The following is an 18,641-nucleotide window of genomic DNA, read 5'->3' as shown; positions in this document are numbered from 1 at the left end:
AACATTTGGTCTTCGTCATATTATATCCAAACTTAGTTTCATGCAATGAACGGAAACAAACAAAACGATTCCGGTACCAATCACACAAAGCCACAAACTTTTCAGCTTCTCTGAATCGTTGCATTCTCACAACCAAAACAAAAACACAAAATTTTCAATGTAAAAAGATGGAAACCGTACGATTGCTGAAATATAACTTTGGCTATGCTTTGCCGAGTTGTTTCATTCACCACCGAAACGACAAGTATTTTTGGGAAGCGTTTGCCGTGCGCATTGTCAATGACACACTCAGACACACACATGTGATTGCTTAACAACCCTATAAGTTAGCATCAGCATACCACAGTGAATTTTATCAACCACCAAACGTTTTTGATTTATTCCAGTGTTCACCAGCAACAACAAATTCAACCGCTGCGTTTGTGTTGGGCACACATACGAGATTATCTTTCCCTCTCTAGATAAACAACGTGTGCGTTAATTCGTTGCTAAAACAAAGAAGATGATCGGTGGTGAGAGTAACGTAGAAACTCACCACAATTTAGATTGTGTGTGTTCACACAGACACGGCTCGCGAGCCCAGTGGTGATTAACACTGATTTATTCACATGTGTTTAGTACTATTCCGTTTTCTGTCTGCTCTTGTGGAGTTGAGTACTTTTCGCTTTTCGTTTTGTTCGCACTCACGAATGTAAACAAAACAAAACTAAACAGCGAGCTCGGCCAACGTGGGTTATGTTTCGTTTTGTATTGTTCCTATGGAAAATACGAAACGAAACGATTGGAAATGTTATTTAAAGTATTTTTACGTACGCTGGTTTCATGGGGCTATACCGGTCCACAACTTCCGGTACTTCTCCCCAATATTTAAAAAATAGGGCAAACAATTTGGTCCGAATTTTGGATCTCCTAATATTTTGTCAAAATTTAGTTTAACTTCCAAAATGGCTCATATCGGTCCTCTCTAAGGGTACGCCCCCCACAAAAGTTCAACATTTGTGTCTTAGTGCAGTTAATTCGTAATCCACATTTTTGTCGGCAAGTTCAAATGTCCAAAAAGGGCCACAAAATTTCGAGTAGGCCTTAAACGCATTCGATCTTTCCGTAGGTGATAGTTTTACTTTACATTCGCTGAGGGTATATATCTGTCGGCAAAGCCGACTGTTACTTTTTACTTGTTGACCTTTTTTCCATTTCATAAATTTTTTCAAAAAAATATTTTTTTAAATCGATTTGTGCGTGAACTTGTGTATATTTCAATGGAATAAACGTTATCTTAGTGATTAATAGGCATTCATCCGTGCTACAGAAATCATTTTTGAGAGAAAAAGGCGAAAAGTCAAAGCCCTAATATATACCCTCTTTAGCCTAAAGGGTAAGGGTATAAAATAATAAAACATTTATTTAACTATAAATCTACTTTCCTCATGCTCATAACTCATTTGCTCATCTATCACATGTCAAAATCGGTTTCGCCCCTCTTTTTGTATTTAATAAATTATGCATTCCAAATCACCTAAAAAAATGTATTCATTTTGGGCCAAAATATAGGCTATATTCTCACAACTTTTTTTCAAAATTAAAACAATAATTTATTTTAGCATTTAAATAAATTTTGTTGCTATTGCTAAATGATTACTGTGCTGCATATTCATTGGCGCACATGTTTAACAAAAAATTTTTTGTTGTGTGGTGTGGGTGGTGGTGGATTTTTTGCAAAATATGAACAAAAAGAAATATGCAAACAAAAAATATAAATTAGAATAATAAACAAATCCATTAGTGTTTGAATGGATTTTGTTCGCCTTTCTTTTTTTGTTGGCGAATTTACTTTTCAATAAAGTGTTAATAACAAAATAATTTATTTGTTTTAACGTTCTATATAACATTAAGTGTTCCAGGTAGGTTACTCATAAATTCATTTGCACAAAAACACACGCACACAGTAGTTTAGTTCAATGGAAAATGTCAGAAAAAAAAATCGAAGAAGAATATAAAATTAATTGCTCATCTGCCTTTGAGAAAAGTTTGAGTGGTTGCGTGATTTTTTTTTCAGAAATTGATTCATATCAATGTTTTTTACATTGTAAATTGTTTATTTATTTACTTAAATGTTTGTAATAGTAAGAAATTATAATAAAATTATAATTACAAACCACTAGCAACAAAGGCTATCGGCTTAAATATTGTAAATTGTTATTGCTAAAACATTGTAAATTGTTATTGGTAATGAATTTAAATAAAACTATGGATTTTTGATAAAAACGAAAGCTTTACTTTCCTTGAATGACATTCTAAGAAACTTAATTCGAACATTTTTGTTTATGTTTTTTTTTGTTATGTTTACAAATAATAAATTAATAAACTGTACATATGTAGCTACATACATTGTTTAACTTTAAATAAATATTTCATCACCTTTTATCCGCTAATGATAAAATAAAAATTAACTATATAAAACTAGCTATTCAGTTATGTTGAATGCAAAAAAAATATAATAAAACTAAAAAAACTTCATTCCCACAATTTTTAATTTATTTTTATTTCGTTTTTATTGCAACAAAATTTGCATAAGAATTCCTTAGTTTAGTTAAAATAAACGCAATTAGTAGTATGTTTTTTTTTCTAATGTTGAAATTCAGTTTTGAAAATAAAAAACTTTATTAAAAATGTTAATGGCATTTATTTTTATTGCAAAACTTCTTTAACTTGTTAATACTTTTGTCACGCTTTTTTGTTGTGGTCTACGTATTTTATAATCGATATTCCATTTGTTTTGCAAAAAAAAGAATTTTTTTACCTATTCGAAAACATACCAACAATATCTAAACCCCCACCAACCTATGTTAGCAAATCAAGTGTGAACGTGTGTAGTTATGTGTGGACTTGGGTGAATATATTTTTCTCTGCTCTGTTTATGTCACAAAGAAAGAAACAAATAGCAACAACCACCACCAACAATATTCACAACAATCCACCATCTAATGAAAAACTTGTTACTCTTGCACCTATCTTAAAAACGCCAACAAACGCTTTCATTTTTCATTCTACAACAACAAGCTTATGAGAAGAAAAAAAAAACATATCTGCAAGAAGTAGAAAAACTACAAAGGCGAAGAAAAGTGAAAATGTTTTTTTCTTATCGCAATAGCCAGATAGGAGAGTAGAGAATATCTGTGCGAGACAAAACAAAGTGTAGCACACTGTGAGTATGGAGTGAGAGTGGCAAGCATATTAGCTCTCTCCCCCAAATGGTTGGAGCATGGTAAAAGAAGAAATGTTTTAAGTGGTATGAAAAATAAGTGCAACATACAGTGGCTCCAGGGGAAGAATCTATAGGTCATCAAAGACATTATGGTTTTATGTAAAAAATTAAAATATAATATTGTGATTTTCAGGCTGTAATTGTTAGGTTACCAGTTAAACAGATTGTTGGGATTCCCATTCACCTCCTCCCTTCACTCACAAACAAGCTGTGAATTGTGACCTATTAAATAATATAGTGTAAATTAAGACCCACACATTTTTTGAGGGTTAGATCGAACAGACATTAAGGTAGTGAATCCTATTGACTCTGTTGCAGGACCTGCAGGAATCTTGTTGTTTATCTAAATAACAGTAGGGCGAACCAAAAACGAAATTTTTTTTTGAAACGCCTACCCCCTAATTTTTTTCCATTTGATCCAAAAACCTTATATATGAAATTTTTTGACGATCGGTTAACGTCAACCTGAGGGATCTTTGTTTCCATAAAAACTTGTATGGGGCCAAAGGTGAATTTTCACAAAAATTCTCTAAAATCAGCATTTACCCAGCAAAAATACCCATTACAAAACCCCTTACTAACCCATTATTTTTACAGGGGCATGTCGCGCGAGATAAGTAATTATTTGGCCAATTAAATAAGTAGTTAAATGAGTGGTTACGACTTTTAGTAACTAGTTATTTAACTACCTATTTTGCGCTGCATGCTCTTGTTAAAATAATTGGTTAGTGAGGGGGTATTTTAGTATTTAGTATTTTTGCTGGGTATGGTCCAATCGATGACATTTTTTGCCAGTTCATTGCTGTGGCTATAAAACGAATCGTACAAAAAAATTTTGAAAATTGGGTCAACTTTCGATATCTGTACCTATAAAGAGCCCTATCGGAGCTATATCAAAATCCGACCCTATTTTTATTTTTATTTTTTTTTTTTGTAGGATTCGTTTTTTTAGCCACAACAATGAACTGGTAAACAATGTTCATCGATTGGACCATAAGAAAAATCCGAAAAAAAACTTTATCGTTTTTTGGGCCGTCCTAATTATTCCGTCGGTTCGATTATTCCATTTGTAATTCGAAACAATTTAATTGTTATTCGAGAATTCCATTTGTAATTCGATTATTCTATTTGTAATTCGTAACATTTTATTTGTAATTCGAGAATTCCATTTGTAATTCGAATTTTTCTATTTGTAATTCTAATTATTTCACTTGTTATTCGAATTATTTTATTTGTAATTCGAATTATACCATTTGAAACTACACCTTTTTCAGATGTAATTCGAATTATTTTAATTGTAGTTCGAGAATTCTTTATGTAATTCGTAATATTTAATTTGTAATTCGAGAATTCCATTTGTACACCTTTTTCAGATATAATTCGAATCATTTGAATTGTAATTCGAAACATTTGAATTGTAATTCGAATTATTTTATTTGTAATTCGAATTATTTAATTTGTAATTCGAATTATTCCATTTGAAATTCGAAGTATTCCATTTGTAATTCGAATTATTCCATTTGAAATTCGAAGTATTCCATTTGTAATTCGAATTATTCCATTTGAAATTCGAATTATTCCATTTGTAGTTCGAATTATTCCATTTGAAATTCGAATTATTCTATTTATAATTCGAATTATTCTCTTTGTAATTTCAATTGGAAAAATTCAAATTACAAATGGAATAATTCGAATTACACATTGAATAATTCGAATTTAGAATGAAATAATTCGAATTACAAATGGAATAATTCGAATTACAAATGGAATAATTCGAATTACAAATATAATAGTTCGAATTACAAACGGAATAATTCGAATTACAAATGGAATAATTCGAATTACAAATGGAATTCTCGAATTACAAATAAAATGTTACGAATTACAAATAGAATAATCGAATTAAAAATGAAATGTTACGAATTACAACTGGAATGTTTCGAATTACATGTGAAAAAGGTGTAGTTCGAATTATTCCACTTGTAATTCGAATTATTCCATTTGTAATTTGAATTATTCTATTTGTAATTCGAATTATTCTATTTGTAATTCGAATTATTCCATTTGTAATTCGAATTATTCCATTTGTTATTCGAATTATTCCATTTGTAATTCGAATTATTCCATTTGTAATTCGAATTTTTCCAATTGAAATTACAAAGAGAATAATTCGAGTTATAAATAGAATAATTCGAATTTCAAATGGAATAATTCGAACTACAAATGGAATAATTCGAATTTTAAATGGAATAATTCGAATTACAAATGGAATAATTCGAATTACAAATGGAATTCTCGAATTACAAATAAAATGTTACGAATTACAAATAGAATAATCGAATTAAAAATAAATTACAACTGGAATGTTTCGAATTACATGTGAAAAATGTGTAGTTCGAATTATTCCACTTGTAATTCGAATTATTCCATTTGTTATTCGAATTATTCCATTTGTAATTCGAATTATTCCATTTGTAATTCGAATTATTCTATTTGTAATTCGAATTATTCTATTTGTAATTCGAATTATTCTATTTGTAATTCGAATTATTCTATTTGTAATTCGAATTATTCTATTTGTAATTCGAATTATTCTATTTGTAATTCGAATTATTCCATTTGTAATTCGAATTATTCTGTTTGTAATTCGAATTATTCTATTTGTAATTCGAATCATTTTATTTGTAATTAAAAAATGCCATATATAAAATCAATACAAAAATATTTTGTAATTTTTTTGTTTCGAATTACAAATTAAATGATTCGAATAACAAATGGAACAATTCGAATTTCAAGTAAATTAATTCAAATTACAAATGGAATAATTCGAATTACAAATGGAATAATTCGAAATACTAATGGATTAATTCGATTTACAAATGGAATTCTCGAATTACAAGTGGAATAATTCGAATTATAACTAAAATGTTTCGAATTACATCTGAAAATTGTGTAGTATTATTCTATTTGTAATTCGAATTATTCCATTTGAAATTTAAAACAAAAAATTTCGAATTACAAATGAAATGTTTCGAATTACAAATGGAATAATTCGAATTACAAATAAAACAATTCGAATTGCAAATAAAATAATTCGAATTACAAACGGAATAATTAGAATTACAAATAGAACAATTCGAATTACTAATAAAATTATTCGAATTACAAATGAAATAATTCGAATTACAAATAGAATAATTCGAGTTACAAATAAATAAATTCAAATTACAAATCCAATAGTTTGAATTACAATTACGTCTTACAACTAAAATGATTCGAATTACATAGGGTGTATAAGGTGTATTAAATAATAATTATTTTTATTATTTTATTTCCAAATTATTATTTTTGAGAAAAACAAAATTAAATACTTCTATTAAAAAAATCGTTAGTACCTTAAGCCAGTGTTAGTTTGTCTGGTCAGTTTTATACTTTGTTGTTGTTGTTATTATTATTACATGTAGTTTAAAAACGCAAAAACCAGACATTTGCTTTTTCAAACACTTTTCTCAGTAGCTGTTTAATAGCACTCATATAATTTTTATTATTTCTCTTCCAACATGACTCATGTGACAAGCAATGTTAACTGTTAATAGAAATTTAACAAAATAATTATAGATTATATAGGTGAATTTCGAAATTAATTATAGACAAATACACAACGTTTAACTTAGTGGAAATGAAATCAGTTGTGTTCAGAAAAATAAAACAACTTGTTAGAAAATTATTTTAATTGCCAAGTGCAATTTTCGGAGTCCAAAGACCATGACATGTAAAAATAGCATTTTTTTTTAAATACAATATTCTGTAATGACCTTATTGAGACAACTGTTGAAAAACGACACCTTGTCGTTGCTTGCTACAGGTGTAAATTTTGTGAGGAAAATAAATTTTAGGAAATCCTATTTCATTTTAAAATTAACATAATCACCTCTTTTTGTTTGCCTTCATTATTTCCGTCGTATTGTAAACTAAACGAAAAACGATATTGATACATAAATAGCATCATATCACTAGTCTTACAATAACAAAAAGCCATACTGAACATACACATGTTGGCAAAATAGCAAAATAGATTGCATGCGACAAGCCATCAATCAGTTTTCTTGAATTTTAGCCAAGAAGGCGTAACTTTTCATTTGTTGTGGTAGATAAAAATAAAACTCAAATGGTGGCACATATTTTCGCAAGAAACAAAACAAAAAACAACTATTAACATATTGGTGATTTTTGTTTAAAACAATGGCATTGATACCACCGTAGTACTACATTACGGAAGGTTGTTGGTCCAATCCTCCAAAAAGACAATATTACATCTTCAGTGCAGGTTAATCACCTCAGTATAATGCTGAGAACATTTCCTGAATATTTCACGGCTTTCAGATTTGAAGCCATGCATTCATACAGAGAAGGAATATCGTTAAAGCATGAAGAATCTGAAAGCAATATAAAGTATTTTAAATATGTAAAAATTTATATTGTGGTGGGTGCAACCACATATTTCGTGCAAACACCATAATGACACAAAATATGGGGTTGTTTCAACAATAAAGATTTCTTGTCTAACTAATTTTCAATATAGGGCTTCGGCAACCCACTCGTGCGAATTATTTCTTGGATTGGATTTATCAGCATTTATGCTAACGATAAAATCAAAATTGTGCCTCATCGAAATAATAGTTTTAGACCAAAAGTTTGTGTGGGCGAAATCCGTTTCAGACAATTTGTAGTCGATGTAGCCTTGTTAGTCCGTCTGTCTATCTGTCTTGCTGTTACAAATTTTGATTAACGTAATATTTTGTCCAAACCTAGTTGATGTTCGAAGATGGACCATATCAGTTTACTCCTTCTGGTACCTCCCATAAAAAAGTTAGAAAATATTCGCTAAAATGTTGGGCATCATAACTCTCGAAGGGAGTAACTGAATTGGCCATAACTTTGCGTATGGTAATATTACTTCCAAGCATAGATCGGGTTCTAATACGGACTATGTCGGCGCACTCATTCGGGTACCTCCCACACACATTTCAGAAACTGTAGCCCAGCAGATCCTCTCGGTTCGCTTTAAATTTTATTCAGCAGGTTGTCCTTGCGGTTCCCTTTACTACGGTATAATTTAGTTGCAAGTCCATACTTCCTGCGATAATGGCCTAAAAGCTCCATAAAACACTAAAATGACAAATCCGCAAGATAACTCTCGCAGGGAGTGTCTGATTGGTCCAAACTTTGCACATCGTATTATTTTATGCAATCATATTTCAGGTTGGAACATGTAGTATATCGGTCCTTCGGGTACCTTCCACACAAAATTTGGGAAAATTTGAGGACTCGTCTCGGATCTATTTGAAATTTTTTGCAGAGGTTTGGCTCAACAGTAACACATCCAAGTAAAATAGATCCACCTCTATATATAAACCAAAATGAATATCTCGACGAGCGAAGTCAATTCGTCCGTCACGAGATTTTGGTAATGGTCAGATAATTTTTAGGGTCGGAATGGGAAAAGAGCTCTTGTTGGAAGAGTCAACTATTTATTAAAGTAGAAAAAGTAGAAAATCGATCTATTGCAATGAGATTCAATGTAGGATGCAACTGAGATGTCGCAATAGTTGTTGCTTTATTCCATTTTATTTTTTGCATGAATAACCCAGCATTGGTTGAGAACATTTCAATATAAATTATCAGTATTAAAAAAGACTTTCCGGACTTTAAATTGATTCTATTTATGTTACCAATAGTGGTAAAATACTATAGATATAAAAAATGACGCTCAGCTATCCCAATTTGGGAAATTTTATTTTCATGGCGCATTTTCAAAGGAAAAACAAGAAAGGAAAGGATAAAAGTTGGACGAAGCCGACTATATGACCACGATTTCAAAATATTTTTTTCTATACCAAATTTCGTCACATTTACCATATTTCATCTAAATACCTGTCCAATTTTGTATTTGGTGCTTCAAATATATAAAATCGGCCAAAAATATACATGGGGGCTATATACAAATCTGAACCGGCACATTTTCTAAATTTCATCCAAATTAGACAAACATAAGCTTTGTTCCCGTACTTTTTTTAATGGTAAGAGTGTGAAAAGAGAAAACATTCGAAAATGAGTTCCTCATACACATTTTTCCCAAAAAAAAAAAAAAAATGGCAGAAACGTCGAAAAACTGAAACAAATGTCAAAGGCGAAGTGTCAGCCAATCAGAAGCTGGAAAATCCGGCAAAATTTGCTGTGTAAAAGGTTTCTAAAGAGTAAGCTATTCAACGTCATTTTTGTTCAAACATTTTTCAACTCTTCTGGTCCCCAAAATGTTCTAAAAGTGGTTAAATGAGTAACAAATTTTTACTTCTGGAATACAACTATTGGGTGTTTGGTTGGTATAATCTGAACAAAATGCGAAATTTTTTTTTAAATATTTTTTTAAATATTTCGTTATGTAATATTTTCTATACTTTTCTTCAAGTATTATTTAAAAAAATCACAAACTCTCTTTACTAACGATATTTCAACTCGTTATCCATATTTAATCAATAAATATAAAATAATATTTTTAGCGTTTTATTTTCAAACAGCGGATTTTTATTTTCAGGCTCGTATTACTGTTAGTTACAGTTGGTTTTTTAACAGTTGTATAATTTTTCCTATGCTGTGGACTTTAAAAAGATATCTTGACACGATAAACATAGGGTAAACTTGTCATTTTATATATTTGTTGGGGATTTAATGAAATAATGGATTTAATTTAATAATGAAATTTAATTTCTATCTAAATGCAAAGAAGGGTTCAACCAATTCTGGTTGATTTATAGATTTATATATAATTACTTCCAAGCACATTTTAATACGCCAGGCTTTACGCTATCTGATGCAAAAAAAAAAAAAAAAATAAATAAATAAAACAAGTAAAAAAGAATCAGTCGGCTTTGCCGACAGAGATATACCCTCAGCCTGTGTATAATGAAACAATTTTTCCCAAAAAAATTATTTACGGCGTTTTTAAAACTTTGGACGTTTGAATTTTGATTAGGATTAAAGATCAAAAGTTTTGCGGAAGAGATACTAAAAGGAATGGATCGACATTGACCGTTATGGAAGTGGATCTCCAGCCACAACATATGGTGCCATAGGGGGTTTTTACACTCTTCGGACTGTTTGCTCAAGAAGTATGGACTTGCCCCTAAAAAAACTTTTACCATCGTAATTGAGGCAGCGAATGCAAGTTGCTTCAACAAAAATCAAAGTGATTCGATATTAGGTCTTAAAGTGAACTTATCCGAAATGTTGTGTGGGAGGTACCGGATGGAGTGGACAAATATAGTCCATACTTGAACCTGATCTATATCTGGTAGATATATTAGGATATGTAAAGTATAGACCAATTCGGCCACTCCCTTCAAGAGTTACCGTACGAAAAATTTTTCCGAACATTTCTGAACTTTTGTGGGGGAGGTACCTGAAGGAGTGGACCGATATGGCTTATCTTCAAACTTAAACTATGTTTGGACAAAATATTACTAAGGCCGTATTTTGGACAGAATCGGCAGATCGTTCGAGAGTTATCTTGCGCTCTAACCACCTCACACGGTGTCATAGGGGTTTTTTGCAACTTTCATGCTATTTTCTCAGGAAGTATGGACATGCCCCTGATGAAACTTGTACCGTCGTATGGAGGGCAGTGAATACTAGTTGCTAAAACAAAAATCAAAGCGATTCGAGAGATGGCCCTAAACTGAACTTTTCCGAAATTTTGTGTGGGAGATACCCGAAGGAGTGAACCTATTGAGACCATATTGGAAATTCATATAACTCTGGTAGAAAGTTTACGCTATACAAAGTATGGACCAAATCGGTCACTCCCTTCAAGAGTTATCGTGCGCACAAATTTTCCGAACATTTTCGAACTTTTGTGGGGGAGGTACCGCAAGGAGTGGACCGATGTAGCTTATCTTCGAACTTAAACTAAGTTTGGGCAAAATATTACGAAAGCCAAAATTTAAACCGAATCGGTTCATCCGTTCGAGAGTTATCGTGCGCTCCAGCCAGCAGGACAGACAGACAGACGGACAGACGAACATGGCTAGATCGACTCCAAACTGTCTGAAACACATTTCGTCCAAACATATTTGGGGTCTAAAACCATTATTTCGATGAGGCACATTTTCATCGTATCAAAGTGCATATACCCTCCTTAGCCTAAAGGCTGAGGGTATAAAAAATAGACCAAATTTAAAACTCCAAAAAATGGGCGAACAAAACAATAGCACCACCATTAACAATTTTCTTAAAATTATAGAAATTGGACAAATGTTTACACTTTATTGCTCAAGAATAGTAGTACATCAAGAGAAACAAGTGCCTACTGATTTATTGTTCAGTTGAATTCGATAGTAACGATCCGAGATAAGCTTGGTATCGATGAAGCGGATTCTGGTATTGTTCACAGGATTATTCTTAGAGAACCTCCAAATAACTATCCAAAATGATTTTCTGGACTTCGGTTTTGATGTGGTAGTTGCCTTATTGAACTTAGATGACACTTTGTTGATTTGTCATAGTCTGGGGACAACGAACAACCCTAGAGAATGGCCACAGAACTTCTATAAGACAATTTCTTTGACTTTCTTCCAGATTATAACACAGTTTATTTCTGTTCATAACCTTCTGGAAGGACCAAACTAGTGCCATTTTATTTTCTAAATGAAATAAAGTCATATTTTCTAGGATTTCAACGATAATAAGTTAATTCTTTACAGTTTTGTTGCCATGTATAGAGCTTAGTCTCTAACGACAAAATCAGCTCTATACTATTACGGTTAAACAATCCTTTTATAATGGTTTTTGCTATATATTTTGGTTCCATTCAGAGTTTTTTGAGATCACGTAACTGAGAAACGAAATTATGTTCCTCCAAACATAAATATTTAGAACCACAACTACATAAAATATTGCCCCACGGTTGGTGTTGCAAATGTAAAATTTCATTGTGACTATATTTCGGCTCTGTATCGTGTAATCCGTTAAAATCATGGCGTTTCCTGGAACTATGTGCTTTTAAATTATGTTCTCTGAGATATTTGCGAACTTTTTGTACTGTTTCCGATACAATGTGGTCCTTTTATAGCCTACTAGGACCTTTGAAATAGTACCTTTTTGTATTTCAGATGCAAATTTTGACCTGATGTTGTGTCAGGGATCAATTAATTCCACCACTTTACGATTTTTCTTTACAGTTAATAGAGTGATGAATCATTTTCTGAGAATTTCAAACAAATCTGCCAACTTATCAGTAAAAATTTTCTACCAACAGAGCTGTTGTTCATTATTTTGGGCTTCTCTGCACTGTAGGCCCTTTTACGACCTATTTTAAGTAAAACCTCGTACTTTTTTGAAGGTGGAATGTCAAAAATGAAAATTAATGTTCAATAAGCCAAACAAGTGTTTAAATGCAAGAAAATGTCCCAAAAGTAAAATATTTTCTATAGAATGTAAGTGGTGCTATTATTTTTTTCGCCTTTTTTTTTGATAATTTTTGGTTAAAGCTGCCATAAACAAATATTTATAATAATGTGAATATAAATTTTACTTTTTTATAAAAGGGGACACCTTAGGATATGCACCTAACAACAACATTAGTGGAAACAACGACAATCTTGATTGTTTTGGTAGTGGCAAACAAATTGTTCATGGTGGTGCTATTATTGTTTTCGCAACTGTACATATATTTGTATTTTATTTAATTTTATTGAAGATGTCAAATAATTGTTCTACCATATGGCAGCACTGACCTAGGCTTAACATTTCGTCGGTGTCATGCTTAAGTGTTCCATACGTCATTTTTGGCTTTTTGAGATATAGGTGGTTTCCAGGGTTTTCGCATATGCTCTTTCTGAATTTTTGGTCGGCTGTTTATTATCTGCTAGTCTAGTTTCCGAGCTATACACGTTTCGACGCGAAAGCATACGTTTTCTTCAGGTAAGCATTTAATATTTTAATAACTTACAAATATTGAAACGCATTGTAAAATCAGAACGTAAATTTTCGATTTAGAAAGTTTGTGTGGATATGAACAAATCGACAAAAGTTCTGTTTTTAAAAAATTGTCTGTAACGTTTGTACCCCAACAGATATTTGGAGTTTTAAAGGAAAATTAAATTAATTCTGTTTATTTACTTCCTTGTTTTGAAAAATTAACTCCAGACAGTTTCTTTCATCCTTAAACAAAGCCTAAAATAAAAGTCCATTTGCGTCCCCAAAATAAATTTCTGAAAAAGTTTTCTATTAACGACAGCAATCGATAAAAACTGCCAACTTACAAACATTTTTTCGCAATTATAAAAGATATGTACATATATCGAGATTAAGCTACGACAGCGAAAAATGCCATGTTATTAACTATTGTCGTTAATTTTTTCGTTAAGTTTATTTAAGTTTTTTTTTTACAAAAGTTTTAAACTTTCTTCTTTGGTGGGAATTATGACAATTGAACAGTTGTCAAAAACTTTTGTTCAACAATATGGAGTATAATACTTCATAAGAATTTTATTTTACATAAAAAAAATTTTACCCATTATTATTATACTATTATTACTTTTATTATTATATCAAACTTTTAATTTAATTTTCTTCACTTTTTTGCGAGTATATTTCACTTTCCCAGTTGAATTCTAATTCTTCTCTATAAACTTTTTTCTTAAAAAATAAATATTAGATATCAATATTATTATTCCAAACTTCAAACTCAATTTTCTTCACTTTTTTACGAGTATATTTCACATTTCCAGTAGGAAAATTCTAACCATATGTTTGGAATTCGCAATTTGCTATACACATTTTGTAAAAGAAAAAAAAAAAGATAAAAAACACCACCAATGCAAACAAATTATGGGATTTTTGCTTTCAATAAAAAAGCAACAACAACACATTTGTTTAAACAAATTCCTTCTTCTAAACAAATATGCGTTTCCGTTATAAATCATAATTAAGAAAAATGAAAAAATATTGAAACCACCATTCTTCATTCATTCACATTTTCATACAACACAACATACCGTTATTGTTATTGTGGAATCCGTATTTTAAAACATTTGCTGCAACGTTTACGTTTGATGGTGTCGTTCGTTGTTGTTGTTGTTGCTGCTGTTCTTGTGCTGCACAGTTACAGGTTGCTGCTGTTGCAATCGGCTGAGTTGCAATTTTTGTCACCCTCTAATGATGGATAGATGGTTGGTTGGATGGATGAATGGTTGCCTAGAGTAGCCCGCTGTTGTTATTGTTGTACAACAATAATACTAATATTGCACACAAACACTACACTGTGATACACCACCACACTCCCCTTTCTATTCAATGGTGGTTGGCAAGCGCAACAACAAGTAGGCGAAAATCGAAACGAATTTATTACGTTTGTTGTACTGTGGTGTTATAGTTGTTGTTATTTGTGTTTTTTGTTGTTATTGTTGTGTGATGATCACCAAAAAAGAAACGAAAAGAATTTCGCGAAAAGCAAAAAACTACCTCTCATACACAATTAAAGGCAAACACACTAACACACATACGCAAACACACGCACACAGGCAAATTGTAATACACTTCAGACCCCAAAGTCTTTGCTGGCATAGAAATTTGAACAACAACAAAAAATTCGTATCGAGGGGGAGGCACTGGTGGAGAATTTGACGACAATGACGAACGATATGGCAAAAAAAGTGCTGCGGCTCTTGTCTTGTTTGGTGGTTGGGAGAGGGTGCTGGCTGTGTGGCAACAGGGGCGTGGTAGTTAGGCTAAAGGAAAACTTTTAATTTCCACCTTAGGCTTAGGGTTTAATTTTGTTTTGTTTTTCTACTGCCTTCTTGTGGCGTTGTTCTTTTTTGCTCTTTGATCCAGGCAATATGCTTGGCGACAATTGTGCCACTATTAGATGGCCAACAACGACGATGTCTTTCTTGTCTATTAGAAATAGAATTTCCTTGGCTTTCCTTGCTGGCACTTTGTTTTGTGGCGTTTTACGCAAGGAGAAGGAGGTTTGTGTGTTTCGAGAAAATTTAAAGGGTTGACTTTCTTACAGCTGCTTGTGTAAGGTCTTCCTGTCGCTGGGGGGAAGGTGCTGCTGCTGCTGTTCGTGGTGGCTGTGTGGAATTTATTTCATTAACACCTTAGTTTTTCTTGTTGTTTTTATTAAATAAATTTTATTATTTTTCACAACAATATTTTTTGGAGATTATGTTTGCATTTATTTTGAGATTTCTTATTTCTTCTTCCTTAACACTTTTTTTGTTGTATTCGTTGAATGGCAAATAGCTAAATTTCCTTTTTCGCTTTGATTTGAACTTTAAAACGAAGGAATGCTATTTCACATTATTTTGAAATATTTCTTGTTGATATTCTTTTTTTTTTGAATATTCTTTGCAATTATATTATATACTTTTTGCTTTCTTTTTATATATGGAGGTATGCGACACAATACTTTTGTTTTAATTATTATTCATTTATTTTTTAGTAATATTTGTGTTTATTTTACTTTTTCAAATTCTTTCTTGAATATGCTTTTAGAAGACAATAATTAATTTTTTTTGTATAATTATTTGATATTTCTTTCTATAGCATATAAGAAGTGACAATAATGTTGTGAGTCGTTAGTAAATAGTAAACCGTCACGTTGTAAGTATTAAATCGTACTGATTTTCATTTGTTGAGCATTTTGACATTTGAGTATAAAAGGCAAGCCACTATGTCGCAGCACACAGCAAAGGAAAAAAAGTGTTCAGAAAACAAGAGGGGAGCGCACAATCATCCATCCATATGGATATGACGACGGTAATGGCATTTTTGCTCAGCGCTCACTTTTAACACAGAAACAAACAAAAAACACTCAAAGCACAACAAGCAAGAGCCCCAAGGCAAAAACACTCAAGAGATGCCGCCGCAACCTACCTCCAACTTAGTTGGTTCGATAATTAAAAGCTTTTATTTCAATTATAACTAACTCAAAACAGGCTAAATTACTCTCTCTCTCGTATCTCCCATTTTACAATCTCTTTTATACCTTTTAATATTTTATTTCCACAAAAAAAAAACATGTTTTCCCATATATCTGAGTGTGTGTTTGAGTGTGCATCCCCAATTTGTATTTGTTTGTATCTTTTACCTTAGCAGTGACGTCACATCAACGTTCGCTGCATGCATTCTAAAACCCAAACACACACACAATCTCCATTCTATTCATAAGCCGCCCATATCAACCAACCAACCCAACCAACAACTACTTTATCTGTGGCACACAGATATTTCTTGAGCTCTCTCTCTCTCTCTTTATCTCTCTGTTAAAATGTATCTCACTCCCTGCACCTCATCTCATGGATGCTGTGTATCTCATCTTGTAAATTTTACATTTGTAAAAATTGAGTAATGTATCTCACTTCTCAATGATGGTAGTTTGAGTGAGTTGCAGTTTTGAGAGCAAAGCAAATCCCATATGTTTTTTTTGATATTAAGAATTTGAGAATTTTAATTGTGAATGGTGTGTTGCTACTGTTTGCTTGTTTGACTGAATGAAGAATGAATGATGGTGACCGGTCGTTTTGTTTGCTTCTACGCCACCACAACAGCCTAGGTCGTTGATAGAGAGCAGAATTATACAGAATTTTCGAGTAAATTATCGAAATACTAAGCAAACAAAAACAATGACAACAACGAAAAAGGAAGTGTTACAACAAGAAAAATTGTGTCATAAAAAGGAGTTTACGGTGTAAGATGAAAGAGGGAGAAGGGTGTTTTATTTACGTTTAATTTGTGTTAGGATTACGAGGAGTGAATAAAGCTTGATACAACTACATATGTATGTATATTAGACAGCTTTGGCTTCTCGGTGACGTAGGAACCGAACAACAACAACAAATAAATAAGTAAATAAAAAAATAATTTAAAAAAATAAGTAACTGTGTTTTATTTATGAATGCACTAAAAACTAGAAAATAATTTTTTTCTTAGGCTCAAATTTATTTAGTTACAAATTAAAAATATAATTAAATATAATTAAAAAATTAAGTTACAATGTTTTACAGTGAATGCACTAAAAACTAGAAAATAATTTTAATCTTAGCCCCAATAAGTACATATGTATATTCTTCTTCAGAATGGCATCTCTCAAATAAAACGCTTGCCTTTTGTTGCCATTAAGCTTGTCACCATTTTTAATCTGCAAGCATTTTATTTGAGAGATCCCATCATGAAAAAGAATATATTTATTGAGGCTAAGAGAAGAATTATTTTCTTGTTTTTAGTGCATTCACTGTAAAACATTATAACTTAATTTTTTAATTATATTTTATTATTTTTAATTTGTTAGTAAATTAATTTTACTATTCCGAACAACCTAATCCGAACAACCTCCTCCGAAATTCCGGACAACCTGCTCCGAACTTCCGAACAACCTCCTCCGAAATTCCGAACAACCTGCTCCGAACTTCTGAATAACCTTTACCGAAGTTCCGAACAACCTTCTCCGAACTTCCCCCTCTCAACCTGCCCTTTCCACTTTCAACGAAACCGCATAACCAAATTACAGCCAATTTAGGCCGATAAAGTAGTTAAAAACTTAAAAATACCTGAAATCGGGTGGAAGCGCTATATGGGGGCTATACCAAAACCTGGACCTATGTTCACAATATTTAGTAGGGAAGTTTCTGTACCATTGGGAATTCCAAATGTCATGTTACAAACAATTCGGGCAAAAAATACCTGATGGGGGTTATACCAAAACTTGGATATATGTTCACAATTTCTTGATGGGGAAGTTTCTGTACAATTGGGAACTTCAAATGCCAAGTTACATCCTAAATGAAATGAAGATAAAATCTTCAAAATACATGAAATCGGGTGGTGCCGCTATATGGGGGCTACGCCAAAACCTGGACCTATGTCCACAATTTTTGGTGGGGAAGTTTCTGTAGCATTGGGAACCCCAAATGCCAAATTACAGCCAATTCGGACTAAAAATGAAGATAAAATTCTGAAAATATCTGAAATCGGGTGGTGCCGCTATATGGGAGTTACACCAAAACCTGGACCTATGTCCACAATTTTTAGTGGGGAAGTTTCTGTAGCATTGGGAACCCCAAATGCCAAATTACAGCCAATTCGGACTAAAACTGAACATAAAATCCTCAAAATATCTGAAATCGGGTGGTACCGCTAATGGGGGCTATAGGAAAAAATGGACTTATATTGGTTTTGGCTTCATATTCATGTATTTTCATTCAAATCTGAAAAGTGTGCAAAGTTTAGAGCACCGATTTACTCGTTTTTACTCGCGAGTGGCAGTACTCGAAGATGAATTCCTCAAAATACTTGAAATCGGGTCGTGTCGCTATAT

The 18,641-nt window shown here is 32.0% G+C and overlaps 1 protein-coding gene and 1 long non-coding RNA gene across 3 annotated transcripts in view; both read right to left on the bottom strand.

Annotated features, from left to right (window-relative positions):
- LOC141406669 (terminal nucleotidyltransferase 5C) overlaps nucleotides 1-18,641 on the bottom strand; it is a 502,050-nt gene that overhangs the window by 36,209 nt on the left and 447,200 nt on the right. Inside the window, exon 1 of one of the 2 annotated variants that reach the window (XM_073992552.1) lies at nucleotides 14,320-15,952. The exons of the other annotated variant lie outside the window; for it this stretch is intronic. The gene's annotated coding sequence lies outside the window, so the exon portion shown is untranslated. Of the gene's footprint in view, nucleotides 1-14,319; nucleotides 15,953-18,641 lie in introns of those variants that run through there. 2 annotated transcript variants of the gene reach the window in all.
- On the bottom strand, nucleotides 13,725-15,947 carry LOC141406672 (uncharacterized). The gene is made up of 2 exons (XR_012413463.1): nucleotides 13,836-15,947; nucleotides 13,725-13,797 (listed from the first exon to the last, which is right to left on the bottom strand). It is a non-coding gene; the product is annotated as an uncharacterized lncRNA (long non-coding RNA).

This window comes from Musca autumnalis, unplaced genomic scaffold (genome assembly GCF_047663935.1).
Source record: "Musca autumnalis isolate F117 unplaced genomic scaffold, ASM4766393v1 scaffold_5, whole genome shotgun sequence".
In the NCBI taxonomy this organism is placed as follows: Eukaryota; Metazoa; Arthropoda; class Insecta; order Diptera; family Muscidae; genus Musca; species Musca autumnalis.
Note: the sequence above shows the minus strand (reverse complement) of the source record. Positions and strands in the feature narration are given on the sequence as shown.